Source organism: Osmerus eperlanus, unplaced genomic scaffold, assembly GCF_963692335.1.
Source record: "Osmerus eperlanus unplaced genomic scaffold, fOsmEpe2.1 SCAFFOLD_427, whole genome shotgun sequence".
In the NCBI taxonomy this organism is placed as follows: Eukaryota; Metazoa; Chordata; class Actinopteri; order Osmeriformes; family Osmeridae; genus Osmerus; species Osmerus eperlanus.
In genome coordinates, this window is record NW_026911216.1 from 1 (window position 1) to 16,751 (window position 16,751).

At 40.2% G+C, this 16,751-nt stretch overlaps 1 pseudogene; it reads left to right on the plus strand.

Annotated features, from left to right (window-relative positions):
- The first annotated feature begins 4,305 nt into the window (after window positions 1–4,305).
- LOC134015766 (zinc finger protein 501-like) lies at window positions 4,306–6,032 on the plus strand (annotated as a pseudogene).
- Window positions 6,033–16,751: the final 10,719 nt, after the last annotated feature.

Below are 16,751 nucleotides of genomic sequence, written 5' to 3' on the forward strand. Positions count from 1 at the left end.
AACACCTTGTACTGTAGGATATTGTCAGTTGTATCGATCTCACATGTTCATAAATATTTCTGTAGATTAGTGAAATGTAGCCTAGCCGCAATGGAGTTTCATTTATGTATTCTCGTTTTCCAATGTTCAGTCTTCACATTGAAAAACAATTATTCCCCAATGTAACGTGTAAAAAATGTATTGGTAATAAATATGTAATTTGGAAACGGTTGAATAAATTAATTCGTTAAATGTTTACGGAGGCAACTGAAATAAAACTTAGGACCACACTCCAGGCCAGTAGGTGGCGGTAATGAACCGCATCCAAAAAACACGAGGCAGCATGGCCAGCTTGTCGGTCTTTTCATTTTGGAAAACATAGCTACTCTAAGGTGGAGTGAACTCTTTCATGTGAAATGTTCAGAAAACCAGCCTGCTATTAAGAAAATAACCAAATAGGTTACACGGAGAGGAGTTGATTACGTTTGTTTTGTTCACCTCAGGCCGACTTATCACGTTTAAGGTACTCGTGATAATTTTTTAATTGAATTGGCCCATCAACCCAAGAAAGTAAATAAACAAGAATGAATACGGGTAAGATTGTAATTATGTTAATATATATTGTTCAAATCGGGAAGCTTTCTATGAGTTACTTTCACTCCTAACACTAGTCTACTATTTACACGTCTGTTGACGAGATCGCAATTTATTGGAGCTGCAAGTAAGATAACCAAGCATTTGGAAGAGACCTAGCTAGGATGAAGCCAGAGGCCATTCTTCCCAAAAGGAAACTTTTACAAACGTTACCTCGGCCGTGTACCGGAGTGTCTTAGAAGTATAGGCTAACAGCTGTTTTAATTATTTAAACCGCTTCAGAATTTTGTAGCCAATCAATGTGTTTGGTAAATTCCCGTTGCCCACGTTTATAAATATTCACCAATAGCTATGATTTGCTGAAGAAACGATGAAGGAGTTTAGTAGGCTTCCATAGTAACTTTGCGTCGGGAAAAACAGCTTATTGATTTAATTTGTTCATTCTGAGAAGTGTCTTGATTTGTATACTGCGGGTACATTTGAATTGTCACAAATGAATAACAGAACACACGAATGTTTGATCATGACATTCATCTGGGCTCATAATTTCCAGACAGAAATAAAGATTTTTGTCATGCCTGGGCCCACATTCATGACAGCCCAGAGTAAAAGTGGCCCTTTAGGATCAGGACCGGTAGGTATAAAGCCGCGTTCCATTCGGAATTGAATTTTGGAACTTCCCAGTTTAAATGTCCAACTTACGACCTCGATTTACATAACATTAACGACGCCAAACGTAAACGAAGAACATGGATGATCTTGAAAAACTGGTGGTGTTTATGTGTACATAACCCAGGGGTGCACAGATCCGGTCCTGCAGGGCTAATCCTGTACAGTAAAATCTTTATGATATACTATCAGTCTGCGGCTGTAACTGGTGCATATACAAATGTCTGATCGAGATATTATTTAGCTAATTAAATCATTAAGAGCAGAATTTCGTACAAAATCCTGAAGTGGATCAGCCCTTGCTGTGCACCCCTGGTATAACCTCATGAACAGTGCGCATTCTGCACTGACCCAACAGCAGAAATATACCACTGTTTAACTGCGCTCCCGTCTAGCGACATTGGTATTTGTATATTTTCCCAAATAACTTGTGTAGAGAGCACAATTTGGCCAAGCCTGCTAACCATTAACATTGGCAACATATTTAGACATCAACTTTCATGCAGAACTGGTTTTACTATGATGGCAATCATTTTTTTGGTGGTGGTCACTGGCGACTAGAAATTGGTGTTTGTGTCGATTTTGGAGCATCATACCTTTGGCATTATAGCAGGGAAAAGACTACACGTTTTCAGGTTGACACAGAAAATCTTCAGAAAATGACCAAAAAGTGTTATATTGAACCAAGTAATTGGTAAGGTGGAACGTTTCCTATCAAAGTGAAAGTTTGTGTACTTCAAAAGGTGAAATGGGTCTACTTGTATATAGTTTTCAATCTATATTAAACTTCATGTTCTTCAAACTGTATAATAGGCCTACAGATGTCCAAAACATTTATTTAATACTGTAATGCATTTGCTTGTTTTGATACGTTTGAACAGGACCTCAATTTACAGAAACGTATGTCATATCAGAAATCCATTAAAATGCATGTTTGAAAAAAGTTAATAAATTACAAATATTTCTTCAGTAGGTAAGTTGTTTAGAAAATGGCTGGTGAAATGTATGGTTTTAATTTTTAAATGTAGTATGTTTATTATTCATCTTCAATTAAACAGTGATTTTCTATCAATGTGAAAATGCTTTAACTAAATGCACAAATGCAAAATACTGTTTAGCCACATGATTTCTGTTCCTTATGTAAATGTTCCTGCATGCTTTTTACTGTTTCCTGCCCAGAGGTAATGGATGAAAATTCACTGGATTGCTCATTCTGGAACAGTGGAGTGGTTGTACTGCGTTTTGTGCAGCTCGCTGAGTGGAGAATACTCATTATATTTTTATTATGTATGGACCACTTGTTTTGCACTGTAATATTTTATTCTTCAATATATGTCACGTTCTTCTATTTTAAAGACTGCAAATTTGGCAATGATGAACAAACCATGGTAACTATAAGAAAGCCCAAATCTCTTTTTACCTGTTCTTTTGCCATCTCTGAAAAGTTGTGCTGGCTCACTGCTGCTGGGATTACATTTCTATCATGTACAACTAAGTGCTTTGGGCTGTCATACCTGATTCTTTAATACGTGCAATTTTCTTTCGTTTTAACAACGGAGATATTTGCAGTGATGCAAATGTGCTCCTTTAGAATTCATTTTGAACAGCCGCTTGGATATGGAAATAAATATAAATAGTAAAAGACGGCCCAAGTCTCTTTTATTCTCTTTTTACCTCTGGACATATTTTTATCGGACAGATTTGCTGGTTCACTGCTACTGCCACATCACCCTCCCACCCTCTTCCACAACCCCCACACCAGCCTGGAATAACTATTCACCAGCCACAGATATATCTGCTATCATATCTGCTGTACAGCTTTGTAAATCAATGAAATATATTTTTGGCTTGTAACACAATTTCAATCAAGCAACAACAACAACTGAGATGCAATAAAAAAATCCTGTATGAATTATAAAATAAATCCTTATGTAAATGTTCCTGTAAATTGAGGTTTTGTTTGAACTGATTAAAATGTGGTGAAGCAGTGTCAACTCATACCTTTTGTAAATAAATCTGAAGTGAAGCTTGAACCCAGTGAAACATTGGTTAGTGATCTCATTAATACTATGCGTAATGGAGCACAGGCAGAACCATTTACAGGAGAGCCAAATCCGATTGGCAAAACACCAGGGAAAAAGCGGTACCGTTCCATCCAGTCTGTGAGTTGCCTTAATACACCATCAAATGTAAGCCAAGTTGAAGGACTCCATACCGGTGAAAGATTCCTGTAAATCGAGGTTTTGTTTGAACTGATTAAAATGTGGTGAACCACCTTTTGTAAATAAGTAGGCCAAATATACCTTTTGAAGAACATGACTTCAAACAGAACACCCACTTCAAGATCCATTAACTCCATACGCACTGAGCAAGTTTCATTTTGATTTGGAAACTTTATACCTTACCTACTTGGTTGAATATCAAACACTTTTTCTGCCCATACCCACTTTGGCATTGTATATATCTAAATTATCTATTTGACTTTGCTTGTGGCTGTTCTTACCCAGGACATTTAGTAGTATTTCATGCTTGGATTCTATGCACCGTGGCACGCATGTAGGAAGCCATCAAAGTATGTTTTATTGTGAATTAAGGTTCTTTGGAAATGATCAAAACATGCCAAGACACAGCAGTGAATTAAACTTCTCTTTGAAATGATGCTAACATAGCGGTAACCACAAAATGTTTTGTACATGAGTCAGCCCGTTATACCTTTTTAAAGTATACAAAGCTTCATTTTGATCTGAAACTTTCCACCTTACCAACTACTTGAAACGTGGCTCAATATGCAACATTTTCTTACTTTCTTTTGTTATTTTCTGGTCCAACCTAACATTGGCATTGTGTAATTTTTTAATAAACTATCTATTTCACTTAATTTTCTTTCTGGCTATTCTTAACCAAAATATCTACTAGTCTTCGAAGTTTGGAAGTTATACATCCAGTGGCGCTGATGTAGTAAGCCATCAAGTATGGAAAGAAATTATTACGATTTAGCTACTGCTACTTTATCCGCTGACGCCACTAGTGTAAGGCTAAATCCCTTCTACGTATTCCCTCCAGGAGCTACAGTTCTGCACACCTTTGAGCAGCGGTATGATGCAGGCCGGAGTCTGAGACGAGACACTGAGACGACCCTACCAGAGCTCATTGAGCAGCATGGGATCAGACTGAAAGAAGAGGGACTCAGTGGACTGGAGGCTGTCCACATGGCAGAGTCAGAGACAAAGTGTACTACATCAGGACTCAACACACTGGAGCCAGAGTGTGCTACAGCACACAGCGGGGTCAATGATGTACACCACTTAGACACAGTTCTGATAAAAACAGAAACTGATCTGGGCCCCACCAACACTGGGGATCTTATTAAGATAGAGAATCTAGACTTTGTAGAGCGGGCATATGTAAGCCAACTTCACCCTGACAAAATCAAAACTGAGACTGATGATGGAGCCTACGTTAAGGCCGAACCCACCAGTGTCTTGCAAGATATTAAATGTGTTGATCTTAAATCTGAAGTGAAGCTTGAACCCAGTGAAACATTGGTTAGTGATCTCATTAATACTATGCGTAATGGAGCACAGGCAGAACCATTTACAGGAGAGCCAAATCCAATTGGCAAAACACCAGGGAAAAAGCGGTACCATTCCATCCAGTCTGTGAGTTGCCTTAATACACCATCAAATGTAAGCCAAGTTGAAGGACTCCATACAGGTGAAAGACCCTACCACTGCTCTCCGTGTGGGAAACATTTTGTTAAAGCATCTACTTTACAGAAACACCTCCAATATCATACAGAAGAAAAGCCCTACATGTGTACTCAGTGTGGAAAGTCTTTTCTTCGGAAAGCTTATTTAAGAACCCACCAGAAAATTCATACTGGTGAAAGGCCCCACAAATGTATTGAGTGTGGGAAGCGTTTTCTTCGGAAATCTCACTTAAGAACCCATCAGAAAATTCATCTAGATGAAAAGCCCCACCAATGCTCTCAGTGTGAGATGTGTTTTGCTGACAAATCTAGATTACGTATCCACAAGCGAATTCATACAGATGAAACGCCCTACAAATGTGATCAGTGTGGGAAGTTTTTTACTCACAAATGTTATTTAAATGCCCATGAGCGAATTCATACAGGTGAAAAGCCCTACCAGTGTGCTCGGTGTGGGAAGTCTTTTCGTCATAAATGGCATTTAAATGACCACCAGAGAATTCATACAGGTGAACGGCCATACGCATGTACTCAGTGTGAGATGCATTTTTCATGGAAATCTCAATTAATTTACCACCTGAGATTTCATACAGGTAAAAACCCCTACACATGCCCTCAGTGTGGGAAGTGTTTTCTTCAGAAAGCTGATTTAAGTACTCACCAGAAAAGTCATACAGATGAAAAGCCCTACAAGTGTGAGCAGTGTGGGAAGGGTTTTGCTCATAGATGTTATTTAAATATCCATGAGCGAATTCATTCAGGTGAAAGGCCCTACATGTGTGCTCAGTGTGGGAAGTCTTTTAGTCATAAATGTCATTTAAATGTCCACCAGAAAATTCATACAGGTGAAAAACCTTACAAATGTGAGCAGTGTGGGAAGTGTTTTATTCGGAAATCTCATTTAACCAGCCATCAGAGAATTCATAGAGGTAAAAAGCCCTAAAAATGTGATCAGTGTAACAAGTGTTTTAGGAGTAAATCTCATTTGAGTAACCATGGGAGAATTTGTACTGGTGAAAAGCCCTACAAGTATACTTGGTGTGGGAAGTGTTTTGTTCGTACCCCACCAGAGAATTCATGAAAAGCTCCTCAGATGTCCTCAGTGGGAAGGATTTTCTGCAGAAGTCTTCGTCATGCTAGATAATATTTGCAAATTAATGATGCCACAAAGACATTTTAAGGAACTGATAAATACTCCGTACAACAATACTGTTTTCATTCGGAAAAATTGCATTGTAATTAAATATAATTATGCCCTGCTGTCTTTCGTGGCAAACCTTTATAATATTGTAGTGAATCGTCTGCATTGTTTTCCCCTCACATCATTGGCTGATGCTGTTCATACCAATATTGATGGCAATATTAATAGCTGCCACTTGCTTTTTACTGTTTCCTGCCCAGAGGTAATGGATGAAAATTCACTGGATTGCTCATTCTGGAACAGTGGAGTGGTTGTACTGTGTTTTGTCAACTGTAATATTTTATTCTTCAAGACATGTCACGTTCTTCTATTTTAAAGACTGCAAATTTGGCAATGATGAACAAACTGGTAACATGGTAACTATAAGAAAGCCCAAATCTCTTTTTACCTGTGCTATTGCCATCTCTGAAAAGTTGTGCTGGCTCACTGCTGCTGGGATTGCATTTCTATCATGTACAACCAAGTGCTTTGGGCTGTCATACCTGATTCTTTAATACGTGCAATTTTCTTTCGTTTTAACAACGGAAATATTTGCAGTGATGCAATTGAGACAAATGTGCTCCTTTAGAATTCATTTTGAACAGCCGCTTGGATATGGAAATAAATATAAATAGTAAAAGATGGCCCAAGTCTCTTTTTACCTCTGGACATATTTTTATCGGACAGATTTGCTGGTATTAAAAATAATACAATTATTAATTTATTAGAAATTTAAACTGATTACCGTTCATGAATGCACCTGCTGCAGCCATGTAACAATAAACAATTGAATAAAACTGAATTATAATACTTGATGGATTGATTAAATAAAAACCTAAAAAAGAAATACGTGCTGCATGTAACCACAGACATTTTGATTATTTTCCATTCCATTAAAATAACAGTTTTTTATTGAGTTTCAGTAGTTTGGCTACCCACTTTTAATATCCAGTGAGATTCCAGACAGACATGTAAATTACAAACTGGCTTGTAATTTCTCGTATGAAAAGTGACTAAAAAGGTACAAATGCTTGGCGATAACCTATTGGAACATAAAACTGGAGTTCTTGCCAGCAATATTTAACTAATTTGCAACTGTTTAGTTAACCTTTCAAAATTTTCTCTATGTACCCACAGAGAACATTAACTGTACTTTCAGGGCACACCTTTCATATTGATCCTCGAAGAACTAAAAGGTACCTTCACTGTCACTTCTTATTCACTCTCCACTTTCCAAAGTCTTCTGAAGGCCCTTTGTTTTCTCTTCAAACATCTCCCAAACAAGAATGAACCTTTCTCAATAGGTTATGACGTGGGTGGCAGCCGACAGAGGGAAAAAAGAAAGCAACTTCAGATCATAGAGAAATAAAGTCAACCAAGTGCTTTGGGCTGTCATACCTGATTCTTTAATACGTGCAATTTTCTTTCGTTTTAACAACGGAAATATTTGCAGTGATGCAATTGAGACAAATGTGCTCCTTTAGAATTCATTTTGAACAGCCGCTTGGATATGGAAATAAATATAAATAGTAAAAGACGGCCCAAGTCTCTTTTTACCTCTGGACATATTTTTATCGGACAGATTTGCTGGTTCACTGCTGCTGCCACATCACCCTCCCACCCTCTTCCACAACCCCCACACCAGCCTGGAATAACTATTCACCAGCCACAGATATATCTGCTATCATATCTGCTGTACAGCTTTGTAAATCAATGAAATATATTTTTGGCTTGTAACACAATTTCAATCAAGCAACAACAACAACTGGGATGCAATAAAAATTCCTGCATGAATTATAAAAGAAAAAGAAAACGAAAGATATGTTTTGTAGTAAGCTGGGTGGGGGGGCTGCACTGTTTTGTTATTTAAATATCGCGGTGTACTGGTGTTCATGACCACGTCTATCTTAACAGGTGCTCCAGCACCTATAGATTGTTTCGTATTTAAAAAAGTAAAGACCACCCACCATATATATATATACAAATATACATATTCCCAGATAAGTTTCACCACATGCATTACCATGTAATTCCAATGGAGAGAAGTTTTTTTATTTCCAGAGAAACGAATTAAAACGAGTTGAGAACGTTTTCGTTTTGAAGAAGGTTTTGGGGCGACGCCACTTTTGAGCTCACTGTATGCCACTGATCTCACGGCAGATGTGGGGGAGTCTGCTGACGACGCTGTCGGGATGACTGGAAGACGTAGCCGCCAGGCCAAACCCCAATTCCCCAGGAATGCTGGCCAGCCGACATCAATCCACAACTTCAGAACTAGCCACATTTTTCCATAACACTGCAGTGTTTTTTCAGTCGGCAGCTGTAATACTAACCCATTCATGTCTGTACTTTGTAATGATATGGATAAGCGCTTACACTTTCTCCTGATAAAAACCTTGGAGGCTACCAATAGCTCATTCCTTCATTCATTCATTCATTCATTCATTCATTCATTCATTCATTATCCTAACCCGCTTATCCTGAACAGGGTCACAGGGGGGCTGGAGCCTATCCCCGCATACATTGGGTGAAAGGCAGGAATACACCCTGGACAGGTCGCCAGTCCATCGCAGGGCACACACACCATTCACTCACACGCTCATACCTATGGGCAATTTAGACTCCAATCAGCCTAACCTGCATGTCTTTGGACTGTGGTACCCGGAGGAAACCCACGCGAACACAGGGAGAACATGCAAACTCCACACAGAGAGGCCCCGGCCGACAGGGATTCGAACCCAGGACCTCCTTGCTGTGAGGCGGCAGTGCTACCCACTGCACCATCCGTGCCGCCACTACCAATAGCTGTCAGTCACAAATGGGCCTCCTAGTTAAATTAAGGATAAATATATGCTTTAAAAATAATACAATTATTAATTTATTAGAAATTTAAACTGATTACCGTTCATGAATTCACCTGCTGCAGCCATGTAACAATAAACAATTGAATAAAACTGAATTATAATACTTGATGGATTGATTAAATAAAAACCTAAAAAAGAAATACGTGCTGCATGTAACCACAGACATTTTGATTATTTTCCATTCCATTAAAATAACAGTTTCAGTAGTTTGGCTACCCACTTTTAATATCCAGTGAGATTCCAGACAGACAGGTAAATTACAAACTGGCTTGTAATTTCTCGTATGAAAAGTGACTAAAAAGGTACAAATGCTTGGCGATAACCTATTGGAACATAAAACTGGAGTTCTTGCCAGCAATATTTAACTAATTTGCAACTGTTTAGTTAACCTTTCAAAATTTTCTCTATGTACCCACAGAGAACATTAACTGTACTTTCAGGGCACACCTTTCATATTGATCCTCGAAGAACAAAAAGGTACCTTCACTGTCACTTCTTATTCACTCTCCACTTTCCAAAGTCTTCTGAAGGCCCTTTGTTTTCTCTTCAAACATCTCCCAAACAAGAATGAACCTTTCTCAATAGGTTATGACGTGGGTGGCAGCCGACAGAGGGAAAAAAGAAAGCAACTTCAGATCATAGAGAAATAAAGTCCGCAGCGAATGGTCGGTTTTCAATTATCTGATGTTTTAAACAAAAGCGTGGATGGGTAATGCTAAGGGGATAGAGAGAGGGAGGGTGGCAACTCTGTAATTAATGCTAAAAAACGATTACAGATGAATAAATACACAGGAATGGGGAACTGAGCAAATAGGGCCCATTCCAAGACAAGAAAGGATCAGTCCAAACCTTAAAGATGTTTGGTGCGGGAAAAGAAGAAGCCGATATATGGTTGTGGATGGGGGCCCATACAGGCATTCGTCTTCATCACTAACGTTTTCATTTTAATGATTCAAATGTTTTTACTATATACAGTACTTTACTGTACTGCTCATTTTCTGCTGGAAGCTGTGAATTCCAGAGATTCAAATTAATATGGATTAAAGCAGGTGTGCGAGGAGCAATCTTTTTTAAGAAACGAGGTGTTTTGTGTTAAGCGGAGCTTACCCTTTGTGTTTTTAAAATAAATATACACTCAGTGAGCACTATCACCTCTCATTTACAACGCGTTTCTGCCCGCAGGACTCCTGCTCATTTTCCGTTTTTTAGTTTTTCGCACCATTACATCATTACCATAGCAGAGTACGTAAGTCTTCAGAAAGTTATTCGCATAACAGCATAATTAATAAAATGCAAACATGCCAGACCGAGTTCCATAGTAATTAAGAGCCAGTAACATTTCCAAATTATGGTAGCCTACTGCTTGCTCTCCCAAATGTGTGCATGTTCACTTTATGTGCTATTCTTTTTTCAGTGGCAGACATGATCTAGATATAGTTCAGCAATTCAAAACTGGATCAGGCAATGCAAAGTAATGTATAAGTAATGAAAACGTGTCCTACATTAGACCCTGGTACAGCCCATCATATACCTACCCTGGTGTAAAATCTAGCTATGACCCGCTTGAAGTTACCAGCTACTGGTTTCAAAACATGAGCAGGTCAAACCATTTTGACTATGTAGCTGGTCTGAACTGGTCAACCAGCTACCAGCTGTTTCAAAACCTAGCGAGTTTCTTCAAAACTGAGCTGTTTCTTCAGCGGGATGCTCTTCCACATCAAGTCCATATTGGATTTGTTTTCCTCCACAAGACTTCCCCTTATTTCCTAAACACTCCACAACAGTTTTTTAATCACTAGTTTTATACACCCAAACCCTTCATTTAGCCTCATCTCAACCATTAAGGAGCTGTAAATATACAGGGATATTTTCCTCTGAAGGACCAACATGGATAGGCGAACAGAGCAGCCAGGTGGGAAGGGGATGTTTGCAGTAACATGGCGTAATTTGGTGTTCGGTACAGCTGAAGATTTTTCCATTGTAATTAAAATTGTAATTAGCACGTCAACTTCTTCTCTCCACATTTTGTTATTTACAATTAGTTTTATTTTTGTCTTTAGGAATTTTCATTCAGAAGAGTTTGTTTCATAAGACGCCACCTGCTCCTCCACTCAAGTGTACAATATCGCACTTAGCCAGGTGTGACAAGTTCTTCTTTTTCTGCCAATAAAATAAAGCTGATCTTGTCTGAGACTTTTCAGTTGTCACAAATGTATTTCTCACTTATTTTATCCAAAGCTGCTGCTGTCAAAAATGCTCATAGACCAACACTAAAGCGAAAACTTTCTCACACCACAGAATAATGGAATACAAAAGCAACAAGTCTGAGTGCTATTCTACATTCTTCAATTTCCGACAATTAAATTTAATTCAATTTTATTTGTGAAGTGCTTTTTACAGAAGACTGTCACAGAGACGCTTTACATAAGTAACAGAAGGCGAAAACAGGGACAGACACCAGACCGGATGTCCCAAATAGCATGTTAAAAACTGCCTAGTGGGGAGAAAGTGGCAAGAAAAAAGTATCAATCATTAATAATAGCTTGTTCATCCTTTTGCAGTAGTTTCCATTACAAAACCACAGAAATGACAACTTCTGTTTTGCTCATTCACAATCCAAATACAAAAGCAACACAAATCCAAACACAAAAGCAAAATCATACATAACACTGAAGTTACAATACAGTTCCCAAAGAATGCGGTGAACAGTGAGAGAAACCAGGAATCTCAAACACAACCTTTATGATAAATGGTTGGTATTAATATAGTGCCAAAGCGCTGTACAATTGATGCTTCTCATTCACTTATTCACACACCAACGGCGATTGGCTGCCATGCAACCAGCTCGTCAAGAGCATTTAGGGGTTAGGTGTCTTGCTCAGGGACACTTCGACACACCCAGGATGGGAATCAAACCGACAACCCTCTGACTGCCAGACGACTGCCCTTACAGCCTGAGCTAATTTCACCCCACTTTATGGTTATAATTAATCAAATAATAATTATGAGCAACTGCAAATAACCATAACCTCCAACAAACCATGTCATCATAACTCAACAAAAAAACACGAGAAAACTTATTGACAAGACAAGCATCTCCAGCATCAAGAATAACCCACTCCATTGCAGTCTGTTGGAAACCACGGGGAAGCTCATGAAGCCCCTGCCTACTCACCATCCACCAGGTCTTGGCCGCCATGTCGTAGCAGAGCTGCCATTTGACGGTGCCGTCCGTAGCCTTACCTCCCGGGGGTGCGATGCCAAGCATATCCATGAGGAGAGCCAGGCACGAGGGGCAGAGAGAGGGCAGACTCCTAATGCCCTGGAGCAGACGTACAGACACGGGTCGCTGGCACGCTGTCCCTCCAGCCTGTTCTGGCTTCCCTCTCTCTCATCCCTGCCTCCCTGGGTGTCACTGAGGCGGGCCAGAGAGGCCAGAGGGAGAGACGGGGAGAGTCCAGGAGACCAGCAGAACCAGCAGCAGCGGCTCCAACTTACACACTCACTCTCCACTGCACGGAGGCATCGCCACATCATGACCACAGGCTGCTAGAGAGCTCAGCTAAAGCCAGCTGTGCTAACACACACTCACGCTCACGCAGGGGCACAGACGCACTCACACACACACCACACGGACACAGACACACGCACCACACATACACACACAGACACATGCACACAGACAAACTCACATACACAGCACAGAAACACAGACAAATTCACATACACACATACACACCACACGGACACAGACACACGCACCACACGCACACAGAGACACGTGCACACAGACAAACTCACATACACAGCACAGAAACACACACGGACCCATGCACACAGACAAACTCGCATACACACCGCAGAAACACAGACAAACTCACATACACACACCACACACACCACACAAACACAGACAAACTCACACACACACCACACGCACACAGACACAGAGGCACTCACACACACCACACACGCACAAACACAGATACATGCCCACACACCTTTCTAGTCTCTAGAGGAAGTGTGTGCTCTAATTTTTAAATGAAGGTGTGTACAGAGAGATTCACCTGACTGACCAAATAGTCCGTTTTCAGGTTTTCCAAAAACAGAAAAGTGAAACAACATGGCGAATACAGGCAAAAGGACTGGCAATGTTTTACCAGACTTATTCTACACAGTATATAGATTAAAAAATAGGAAATATTAATAAAAGGAAACACATAGAAGTCCAGTCACTGCCCTCAAGCCCACCTCCCGAACTACACTGACAACAAAACTTAAAAAGGGCCATATATGTTCTGAGCAGCTCAAGCAAACGTGACAAAGAGGCATGCGATCTGAGACGATCAAATCTCCCCTGCACTGTGCACCCCAGCCTCCCTGAACTCAGGAACACACAGGTAGAATCGCTGACAGCCCAGGAAATCCATCTTGGAGAATAGCATCTCACCACACAGCTGGGATCAGTTAGCAGGGCTGTCTTCCAGGACAAAAGCAGAAGAAAGGGGCTCATTACACCCTTTTATTGGGATGAAGGCAGTTTCGAATGGCTTTTCATTTTTCATTCAAAGTGTGTGGAAATGTTGAACATTTTCTTCTTGCCAGCCTCCTGAAATTGAATTTATCTTCAATTTTTAAAGGGCTACAAAAATGTCAATGTGACTAAAAAAACAAGTTGAAGGAGACATCCGTTTATCATAACAATGCAATCTCTAGCAGTCTCAAGACTAATAGTGCGATTTATATGAAGTTAAAAATCACAACAACAATCTGTGCTGTCATCAGACTTGAGCTGAATCACGGTCTTGACCAGTCAGTGACGTAAGTCCACCCACAGTGTGCCAGAGCTGGGTTTTTAATTGACACTGCAATTTGCATCCGTGCTTTAGGAAATGCACGCTCTGAGATGTTTAAAGGGCATTCTATTCTTACTCACTGTGTAATGTTTATGCAAGAGACCTACAGCAGGCAAAAGCTCAGAACGCAAATGGAGATGTCATATAAGGGTATACATACTGGAAGTTTCACTGGCAGAAGAATGCAGACGGGTAAGGTGCAATAGATTAGATTTATTGAAAATAAATAAAAAACATTATAAATCCCAAAGCAAAGCAGGACATGTCTTGAAATAACTCAACCCAAACCCTTTGTGCTCACAATACTGGCATTAAAACATTTCTGCAAGCTTGAAGGGGAAAAAAAAAACACACCATCCATTGTAGAGAATTATGTAATGTAGGCAATGTTTTTCAACTTATATAGCATCTTTGATAATAATAATGCCATTATGTCATAGTATTTGTAATTAGCAGGAGAGGTTTTAGAATAACCATGTACACACTGCCCGTGATTGCAATGCAAGTGGTAGCCTGATAGCCATGCTATGGGCATTGGCTGCAGTAGTGATACAGTACGTGTTAGCTACAGAACCGGTTCCAGCCGGTCAGATCCAGAAACACGCGGCCTTACTCACACGTTGACCCAGCTGTGGCATTTCCACGCCGTGGGTGACTTTGGCCTTCCACAATGAATCTTAAACTGTCCCTACGCAGACAATAATGACATGTTCCTCAGTGGTAACCTTTTCCCCTCTTTAATTCTCATCTTCTACCCCTGCTTTTTTTTCCACTTTGATCAGGAAAGTGTGGTGAAACTGACTGTGGCAAAAAACCTGCACAATCGCATCGAAAATGAATTATTTTTCTCAACCAGAAAAGACATTACAAATATAGATTTTTAAAAAGACAATAAACAGAACAGTTTGTTCTGCCCACACAAGGGGTTCCAGTCCATTGACAGCTAAGCAATAATCCGCTACAAACAACCACAAGAGTCACTCAACAACAAATAAGAATAGGGTTCTCAATTCTCCACACCACTACATACAGAGAGGAACGAGACTAGTTCAGTCCCACGCACATAATCTGGATGAACAACAACCCCCTGCATCCTTTTACAGCCTACCATAACCAAAATGAAGAAAGAAACATAATAATCAGAGTACATAACATACATAGCCAGCAAGGCTACATTTTAATTACATTGACTTTTCCAAAATTTTCCCCCAAAATCTAAAAATATCTATCACTGAAATATTTTGTGAACGATATAGTGATTTACTAAGGCCACTAGTTAATCAGATGGATGCTATCTGATAACTTTTTGGCGGACACAATAATAACCAGACTCCCTCGCAACAGGTCAAAATATATACACTCAGCGATCACTTTATTAGGTATTTATTACTGATTTTTATTACTGGTATTTATCATTGACTTATTTAGTAAACAGATTACAGCAGTGTTGTACATACACACATGTGTATGTATGTAAATGAAAGTAGTCATATAGTCAAAAATAGTAGTCCTTTGCATGCCGTGACTTCCTGATGGTCTGTGACCTATCAACATCATCAGAGTCTGGATGTTTTATTACCAGGTTGTCCAACAGGCGAGACTAACACCCTTTGCATTTGAATGTATCTCAATAATTAAGGCATCGCAAGCAAGTGAAAATAGGTAATTCATTCATTCTTTCCGAATGAAGTTGGGCTGTTCAGAAAATAGGTAATCCATTAATTCAAACAACCTTGGCCTGGTTTTTATGTGTAATGATGGTGTTAAGGCTGTCCAGGGGAGCAGGAAAGCAGACTGCATTGGAGAAATGAGAATGAAGTGTGGCTTTTTGGGCCCCAGGCAATGCTGGGAGTTTTCTCCGCAGTCCAATAGTCCTTGACCGTGATCAGCTCTCTGTTGACAGCCGGCCAGTTTGTAAGATTTGTGTCGTCATTGTCTTGTCCATCCCCATCAGGCTGGATATACAGAGCAGGCCTGGGAAGACAGGCTGACGTTAGTACGTGGAAGGAGAAGAGAGGGCAGGCTAACGTTAGCACGTGGAACGAGGAGAGAGGACAGGCTAATGTTAGCACATGGAAGGAGGAGAGAGGACAGGCTAATGTTAGCACGTGGACGGAGGAGAGAGGGCAGGCTAACGTTAGCACATGGAAGGAGGAGAGAGGACAGGCTAACGTTAGCACGTGGAAGGAGGAGAGAGGACTGAGATCAGCCGTCCTTCTCTGAGACGGCGTATGAATGCAGGCCACTGAATGGAGAAGCGGATACTAGCCCATGGCAGTGCCCGTTTCAGTAGCGCACTGTGTTGTAATTCCTGTATTTCAAAGAGAGCAACATCCTCTAACGTAACAATACAAAATTATTGTACTGTTATCCTTATATTTGTGATATCAAAACGTATGTAAGTTGAAGACCAATTTCCACACGATTAGCAAAGATAATTTTTTTAATTCAAGATTGGTTACTGCCAGAGCAAAATCTACAATGATTAGTATCATGCACAACTGGCACGGTACCTGTTCCATCATATACATGCATTTGGTAGGGGGGATTTAGACCCTTTACCTGTTGGTAAGGTCGGCTTTCAGTTTACCAGAATTTCCTGAGCGTCTGGAACACAAAGCAATGGCCATGTCAGAGAAATGAGTCACCGCAATCACAATAGTCACCCAATGACAATGTCACATACCAAACAGGCGACTCAAATAACCTTCTCCCTCATCCTTTCAATCCACATGGTGGAAAAGAGACGATGTCTGATATTCTGAGAGCACAAATGTCGGCATGTGTATGTGTCTGTGTGTCTGCACACGTGTGTACAGTTGCACGCACTCATGTGTGCTTTTACATTGCATGCAAGCAAAGAATAGGCGCCTGTTTTTCAGTGCAGACGTGCATCTGGA